The sequence below is a fragment of the Tupaia chinensis genome, unplaced genomic scaffold (assembly GCF_000334495.1).
Source record: "Tupaia chinensis unplaced genomic scaffold, TupChi_1.0 Scaffold145662_1, whole genome shotgun sequence".
NCBI lineage: Eukaryota > Metazoa > Chordata > Mammalia > Scandentia > Tupaiidae > Tupaia > Tupaia belangeri.
Window position 1 is genome coordinate 55,506 of NW_006205519.1, and position 9,045 is coordinate 64,550.

Sequence of the window (9,045 nt, forward strand, 5' to 3'; positions counted from 1 at the left end):
GCAGGAAAGCTTAAGACCCTCTTTTTAAGTTCTAGCCAACTTGCCATATACAAAATACCTTTCATAAAATTATCCTTAATCAATCTTTGAAATACTTTTCAGACTCTTTCAAATGTAACTCGGCTTCAACGACATGCTTTAGACTTTCAGTATGTATCCCTTCCCATCTTTCCATTCTGAAATAATCCAGCCATTTTACTTTAGGGCAAAAATTTTACCACACAATTTTTTTTTTAATTAATTCATTTATTTTACATCCTTTCACTGAACATCATCACAGCATATAAAGTGCAATTTCCCATCCAGAACACACTGTAAAATGGCTTAATCATACATGTTATCATATATATGTATATGTATATATGATAACATGTATCATATATGTATATATACATGTGTGTGTGTGTGTATATATATAGCCCCTATTTCTTACCCTCTGCCATTTTCCACCCTCCTCTCACATTGTCTCTGAAAATTCTTTTTTTTTTACTAAAATTATTTTTCCTTTTTAACTTTTCTTACCAAAATATGTACCTTTACCTTTTTACTTTCTTTTCACATCTTTTCTTTTATTCTTACTGTTTCCTTCCTTGCTTTCTTGTAAGTTTACTTTTGGAAATAACCTGTACCTTTACCTTTTTACTTTCTTTTCACATCTTTTCTTTTATTCTTACTGTTTCCTTCCTTGCTTTCTTGTAAGTTTACTTTTGGAAATAACCTTGAATAACCTCTAATTTAGACCAAATATTATTATTATCATTATTATTATTATTTGTTGTTTTTTAGCAGAGAGAGACAAAGAAAGAGAGAAAGGGAAAGTGAGACAATAAGCCACTGGGTCCAGGACTCGAACCATAGTCTGCTATGTGGGAGTGCAGCGCCTTAATATGCCACCTGCTGACCCAGCAAATGCACTCTTTAAAAATACTTAGGTACCTATAAAGAAGTCTGTCCCACAAGCAATTAAAAAAAAAAAAAAACACAACCCACATGGGAGTCCAGTAACTTAGCCATCATGCCAACTGGTAGTCCCTGTTGTTATTATTTTTAAAGAAAATATTTTTATGTCTTGCTTTTAATTTATCTTACCAAAAACACACCTTAAATTTCTTTTAACTTTACAAATAGAATTACCTATGATATTCATATATTAACCACAATTTTAAACTTCTGGTAACCTTAATTCTCAGAAGGAAGAAATTTGAATTGTCACATACCAACAGCTTATGAATGTGTATTTGATCATTTTTAAAAAGATGCTTTTTTTAGGGGCCAGCAGCAGGTGACGACGTGGTGGTTCAAGGTGCTGGATTCCCACATTATCGACTGCGGTTCTAGTCCCAGACCTTGTAGCTTGCTTTCTTCTTTTCCCTTTTTCTCTCTCTCTCTCATCAAATTAAAAAATAATAATAATAACAAATGGAATTAAATGAAATAATTCTTTAAAAAATCTTTTTTTTATAAAACAACTTTTAAAATATGGATCAGAGTAATCTTATTAACCAATCCTGTATCTTTTATTCCTATAAAATGCATAAAGTCACAAGTAGAGCAATTTAGGGAACCAGCAGTTAGCGTAATGGCTATGTCGCTGGACTCCCACGTAGTCGACTGCGGTTCGTGTCCCGGACCCGGTGGCTTAAAACTCACGCTGGGCACGTGTGCGTGCGTGCCCAAGATCCCAAGAGGAGAATGGAGGAGAAGGGATTGCGGCGTGACCATCCCCCCTGGGGGGTGATTTCTCGCTTTCTGTCTCTATGTCTCTCTCTGTCTGTCTGGCGAGCGCACGCGCCCTACAGTGAAAATCTCTCAAAAAAAAAAAGTAGAGCAATTTAAAATTTATGTTAATCAGAATAGTTTTACTTAAAAAATATTCAAACATTTTACAAATACTTGTTACTTACACATGACATAACTTTAAAGATCCTTGATCCTCTCCACGCCCGCCTCAAGCTTGAGCTGCTCCACCAGGCGCTACAGGGTGCTCATAGTGGCCCCGGAAGACATAGTGTCGGCGGCGCTGGGCTCCCAGGGCTCCCTGGCCTAATATATTTTCTTAGTAACTATTCTCATAGCATGTTGGATAGTCTATTTGAAGTTTGTGATAACTAGGAAGTCTGTTTTTAGTAAGGTAACAACATTAAGACAAATGTGCTTCTGGTCAGTAGAACCCTAGGCAAAAGCATATGCTGAACGTTGTGAAGATACCTTCATTTTTATTTCACCTACATATTTGAAACTGGCTTATTTATCAAAGGCTTACCTAAGTCACGTGAGTTTCAAAAGCATTTGGGTTAATTAGTTTGCGCACTCTTATTTATAAGCCAAGTTGAACATACTTTGTTAAGGACTTTTTCATAAACACGTAACATTTTATTAATACATGTACTCATGTGCACTCACACAAGCACATAGAAGAGGATATTTAACATGTCATGCACAATGGAAAAGCTATTTTTAAAAAATCCCTGCACCAGGGGCCAGCAGGTGGCATGATGTTACTGAACTTCCACGTAGTCAACCACAATTCGAGTCCCAGACCGGTACACTTAAAACTCATGCCAGGTACATGTGCATATGTGGCCAAAATCCCCAGAGGAGAATGGAGAAGAGATTGCAGCATGGCTATATCTCTAGGGGGTGATTTCTCACTTTCTGTCTCTCTGGTAAGAGTATGCACCATATAGCAAAAAAATAAATCTCTCTTAAAAAAAAAAATAAAGAAAAGTATGCACCATATAGCAAAAAATCTCTCTTAAAAAAAAAAAAGAAATCCCTGCACCAAAATGAACTCACATTTAATTATGTGTTTCTGTAAACCCCTTAAAACACTTCCATACACACAAACACACACAAAAAAAGACCTTACAACTTTATAGCAATTTGGTTTCTCAAAAACTTTTTTTTCCTTTTTTTTGGAGAAGGTTTTGCTATAGGGCACATGTGCTTGCCAGAAAGACAGAGAGACAGAAAGCGAGAAATCACCCCCCAAGAGGGATGGCCATGCTGTAATCCCTTCTCCTCCATTCTCCTCCTGGGATCTTGGGCACGCACGCACACGCGCCCAGCATGAGTTTAAGCCACTGGGTCTGGGACTCGAACCACAGTCGACTACATGGGAGTGCAGTGACATAACTATTACACTCATGTCTGGTTCCTTCAAAAACCTTTTTAATTTTTTTTTTCTATTTCTGTTTTAAATGAGTTAACTCTGAAATGTTTACAATTTAGGCAGAACTGGCTGAACCTGAGTAAGAAAAAAATAAGTTTCCAAACAGTCTTGAATCTTTCTCTCATAAAACTACAAGTGAACATAAGAAAAAGAAATAAATAAAAATAAAACCCCACCAGGTTCCAAATAGGCAAAAAGAAGCAAAGAAGCTCATGAATTTACCAGAAAAATCATGAATATGTCACTGGATTATAGTTATAAATTGATCAGTCTACCAATATTTGTCTCAGAGGACCTTGAGAAGGGAATAGGAAAAGAAGAAAAGATGGAATTGTCTAGACAGGGGCAGTGAGAGAGGGAGTTTCCGGTGCCTTCTTAATTTTAGAAGTAGCTTCTATTACTATTTTTTAAATTCTGAGACATTTTTCATATGTATATTTTTTACCTTCCTGAAGGGAAGTGAGTTTATCGTTTCCTCTTTATTCTTTAGAAATTTTTGCTATAGCGCATGTGCACTCACTGGAGAGACAGAGAGAGACAGAAAGCAAGAACTCACTCCCTGGGGAAATAGCCACACTGAAATCCCTTCTCCTCCCTTCTCCTCTGAAGATTTGAGGCATACATGCACATGAGCTTGGTGTGAGTTTTAAGCTGCCAGATCTGAGACTTGAACTATGTTCGACTATGTGGGAGTCTAGCAACGTAGCCATTACACCAGCTGCTGGTCCCAGATGGCTTTAAATCTGCTGCTTTAGATGGCATTAAATCCTAAGTATAGTAGGAATTCCATTTTCTTAATACAAGATCCTAATTTTTTTGAGAGAGAGAGAGATTTATGCTATACGTTGTGCGTGCTTACTGGAGAGACAGAGACAGAAAGCAAGAAATCACCTCCTTGGGGGATGACCATGCTGCAATCCTTCTCCATTATCCTCTCAGGACCTTAGGCATGCACGCACACATGACTGGCGTGAGTTTTAAGCCACCTGGCGTGAGTTTTAAACCTGCAGGTCTGAGACTTGGACCAGGTTGGCTATGTGGGAGTTTAGCAACATGACCATTATGCTATCTGCTGGTCCTGATCCTAATCTTTTTTTCTAACTTAGGGTACAGAAAAACTAAAGCAATTTTTTAAAAGGTTTTTGCCTTAGAGGGCATGCATTCACAGAGAGAGAACGTGAGAAATTGCCCCCTGGGGGAGGGGGGAATGGTCATACCACAGTCCCTTCTCCATTCTCCTAGGATTTTGGGTGCCCACACACACATGCCTAATGTGATTTTTCAAGCCTCCAGGTCTGGGACTCAAACTGTGGTTGTTATGTGGAAGTTCAGTGCCTTAAACGCTTGCCATCTGCTGACCCCTAAGAAAAAACATTTTTAAGGTTTTTTACTATAGGTTGTCTACACTCGCTGAAGAGATAGTAAGAGGGAAAGTGAGAAATCACTCCCCAGGGGGATGGAACACGGCAATTCCTTCTCCATTCTCCTGGGATTTGGGGCATGCGCATGTACCCAGTGTGAGTTTTAAGCTGCTGGGTCCAAACCATGGTTGGCCATGTGGGAGTCAAGCACCTTCACCACTACACCACCTCCTGGCACCTAAAAAATTTTTTAAAGATTAAAATGTATAAAGATAGAAAAGTTCTCCAAGAGAAATTTCAAACTTAGGTCACTTTTTTTTTTTTTTTTTTGGAGAGGTTTTTTGCTATAGGGCGCGTGCGCTCGCCAGACAGACAGAGAGAGACATAGAGACAGAAAGCGAGAAATCACCCCCCAGGGGGGATGGTCACGCCGCAATCCCTTCTCCTCCATTCTCCGGGATCTTGGGCACGCACGCACACGTGCCCGGCGTGAGTTTTAAGCCACCGGGTCCAGGACGCGAACCGCAGTCGACTACGTGGGAGTCCAGCGACATAGCCATTATGCTAACTGCTGGTTCCCCAAACTTAGGTCACCTTTTGTAATGGGTTTTTAATCACACAAGTATGTACAAGTTAGGATACCAGGATTATTACGCACAAAGCTAGCTTAGGGTGTCAGAGGGGATTATTTTCTTATCATTTAACTTTAGATGTCTTATTTCCCATGTTTATTCACATCAAGCCAATTAAAGTAACTTAAAAAAGCAGAGGAGAAAGGCCCTTTAGAATAAATACACTTGCTCCAGGGGTCAGCAAGTGGTATGGTGGTTAAGGTGCTGGATTTTCACATGGCCAACTGCAGTTCAAGTCCCAGACTGGCAGCTTGAAAACCATGGCAGGTGTATGTGCATGCGTTCCCAAAGTCCCAGCAGGAGAATAGAGAAGAAGGGACTTCGGTGTGGCCATTACCCTTGGGAGGTGATTTCTCACTTCCTCTCTCTCTGTGTCTCTCCCGCAAGCACAGGTGCCCTATAGCACAAACCTTAAAACCCTCCTCAAATATTAGGTTTCTCTAATTCAACTAAGCTTCACCGAAAGGGACCAAACAGCATAGAATAGACCAGATCATTTACCAAGGTTTTGAGAGGTCTGAGACCAGAGAACTTCTCTAATCTTCCTTGAAGAGAAGCTCAAAGTCAGGGCAGGAGACAGAGAGACCACCACACTGATACCTGTCAACAGATTCTGATGACTCGCTAAATGAGCTCTGGTTCCTCTCTTAGTCCCTTTGCAGTTGCCAGTAGAAACGTGTCAGTGGAAATTACCAAGCTCTGGTTATAAAAATATACAAGTTTCTGGGATGGCGGGTGGAGTGGTGGTTAAGGGCACTGGAATCTGACATGGCCAACTGCGGTTCAAGTCCTGGTCCTGGTGGTTTTCTTTCTCACTTTCCCTCTCTCTCTTGTTCTCTCTTGCTCTGTTTCTCTTTGGTCAAATATAAATAACAAATAAAGTAACTCTTTATAAAAATATACAAGTGTCTTTTGCATATTCAGATATAGTGAGTGGTTTTTTTGTACTCGCTTCTGAGAGCAGGAGACAGAATTGCAAATCAGCATAAGGAATCTTAACATTGGCCTGGTCTAAAAAGATGAGACATCTGGAAGGGGGAACTTGTAAATTATAGGAAGGTTTAGAAATTTTTACATTGGTATTAGGTTGTTGGGAAAGTTTCTTTCTTTTTTTTTTTTTTTTTAAGAATCATTAGTTTAATTTTATTTATTATTATTATTATTAACTTTGGCCAGAAAGAGAGAGGGGGAAGGTGAGAAAGCAAGCTGCCAGGTCTGGGACTCAAACAGTGGTCAGTCATGTGGGAGTCTAGCGCTTTAACCACCACACCACCTGCTGTGCCCGTAATGTATTTGTCTATGTTTTTTTTGTGTGCAAAAATTTGTCATGACTTAACTGACAACCCAATAATTGGTTAAAAGCACAGATCTTTGTTTTTAAAAGACTTGAGTCAGCAAAAAGAATGCCAGTGTTTAACGGAGAAAAGCCTTTACTCTGTGTCTGATAATACTATGCCAGGGACAGGATGTAGCGAGTACCCCACCATCACTGGACCCAAGTGATCTGTTATAGCAGAATTAAGGAGTGCATATGTGACTCCCCCACCCCGCCCAACCCCCTTGGCAAGTATCTTAGAACAGGAAAAGTAGTCAGAATTCTGTCCTCAGGTACGTGAGCTGGTTTCTGCCAAGCAAATGTCAAAATGTTCTCTCTCTCTGTGAAGCTTTTTGTCCATTGTATCTGGCAGAATTTCAGTTCCTAGGGAGTAGACAGTTGCTCCTTGGTTCTAATATGAGGTATCTATTGTTGGATAGAGTGCAAAGGCTCTACCCCACATTTGAACTTACTTTGACCCCCATTAATGCCTTACTGTTTAATCATATGACGACTGAACATTTTTGCTTCCACATTTTTAATTTCCTATGTCCTTACTCCTTAGTTCCAATCTCTAAAATCATAGTTTTTTGAACCAAATAGTGCTACTTTAAAGTATAAGGCCCAGCTCTGTGTGCTGCTAAGATGCTGTGCTCTACCTGCTCGGACCGTGCAGGAGGCCTGGGTTTGCTTCCTGGTCAAACCTAAAGGCCAAGTGTGGTGTGTGCCTGTAGTTTCCACTGGGTCACCGAAGCAGTCCTGCCAACAAACAAGCAAAAGCACTGAAGTGTGAGATGGTGTTTCACGAAAAGTACTCTTATTTTCTCCAAAAAGAACCTTAGAAATCAACAGAAAAAGGGACCAACAGGTGGTGTAGTGTTTTTTTTTCCTGGACCCCAGCTTGGCCAACTGCGCTTTGAGTCTGGACCAGGTGGCTTGAAACTCCTGCCAGGCATGTGTGTGTGTATGCCCAGGATTCTGAAAGGAGAATAGAGAAGGTATTGCAGCATGGTCACCCCCCCAGGGGGATGGTTTCTCACTTTCCTCTCACTGTGTCTCTAATGGCATGTGCCTTAAGGCATAAAACTTTGAAAGGAAGGAAGGAAGGAAAGAAGGAAAAAAAGGAAGGAAAGAAGGAAGGAAGGAAGGAAGGAAGGAAGGAAGGAAGAAAGGGAGAGAGAAAGAAAAAGAGAGAGAGAGAGAGAGAGAGAAAGAAAGATCAACAGAAATGACTCATTGATGACGTAATGGTTACATCGCAGGACTTCCACTTAGTGGACCATAGTTTGAGTTTCAGACTCAGCAGCTTAAATTCACGCTGGGCTCATTCGCCTTGTGCCCCAAATTCCAAGGTCAGAATGGAGGAGAAGGGATGTGGTGAGGCGATCTCCCTGGCGGGATGATTTCTCATTTTCTGTCTCTCTGGCAAGCATACATGCCCTATAGCAAAAATCTCTTTCTAATAATAATAATTAAAAAGACAATTCTGAGTTAATCCTTCTTAACTTTATTTCAGAAATTGGTAAAATAGCTGTGGAGTACAGACCCAATGAAGAGACCCCAGATACAAGAAGCGAAGAACTACATGATTTAATTCAAGTATGTGACAAGCGAAGCTCGAGGGTCATATAGCCAGTATAGTCTTAATTCAAAACAACCAGCAGGATTTGGAAGACTTTGACATATATCATTGTTAGGAAAATGTGACGTTCTGAAATCATTTTTGAGCTCATGGGATTTCTGGGCCTTTCCCTGAAATTCTGGCCCTTAACTCTGACTCCATATTTGAAGCTTAGAGAGCAAAACTGAGGACTATCGGAGAACTAACCACACAGTGGTAGGGTGGGCACAGGAAGGGAGAGTCTTTCCCTCCAGGGTTTGAGGATGCTGAACTACTTGAATACAGGCCTTTGTAGAACTCCCCTCACACAAGACCCCAGGAATTTGGGAACAAAGCAGTTAGTCCTTAAGTGTGGTTATGCCACAGCTTTTGAAAGTAATTATGCCTTTCAAATACAGTGTGCTACTTAGATCTCATCATCCCCTATAAACTTAGTGTGGAATATTTTGATGAAGAATCTTTCTGTAAATCAATTATATGAAAGCCTTTTGTTAAGGATTATGTTTCCAAGGTAATTTTTAAAAGAAAATAGTAAAGATTTACTAAGTATAGGATTTTTTTATTTTTTTCAAAAAAAGGAGCATAAAAAAGGTGTTTCTCAGTGGGAATTATCTTGGGGCTAGATTTTTTTTTTTGAGGTAATAAACATGTTTTTTTTAAGGTTTTTTTTTTTTATTATTTTACTTTGTACATTCAATCACATTATTTAGCTTACAAAGTGAATATTTCAATATGTGAACAGTTCTCCCTAGTCCAGGTGATTAAACTGTAAAATAGCTTCAACAGATAATATCACATTTCTTTGTCCCATTAATGCTTTCCTCCGTATTTTTCTTCTAAATGTCCTTCCTCAGGCCCTCCTCTTCCCCACACACTACTCTGGTATTTACACCCATTTACTATGTTTATATAGCCTTTAGTCAATCAGTTTCAGTCATAGAGTG

At 39.7% G+C, this 9,045-nt stretch overlaps 1 long non-coding RNA gene across 1 annotated transcript in view; it reads left to right on the plus strand.

Moving 5' to 3' along the window:
- LOC102480140 (uncharacterized) overlaps window positions 1-8,194 on the plus strand; it is a 30,183-nt gene extending 21,989 nt beyond the window's left edge. The window contains exon 5 of the long non-coding RNA XR_337373.1: window positions 7,997-8,194. This is a non-coding gene — a long non-coding RNA (uncharacterized LOC102480140). The remainder of the gene's footprint in view (window positions 1-7,996) is intronic.
- The last annotated feature ends 851 nt before the right edge of the window (window positions 8,195-9,045 follow it).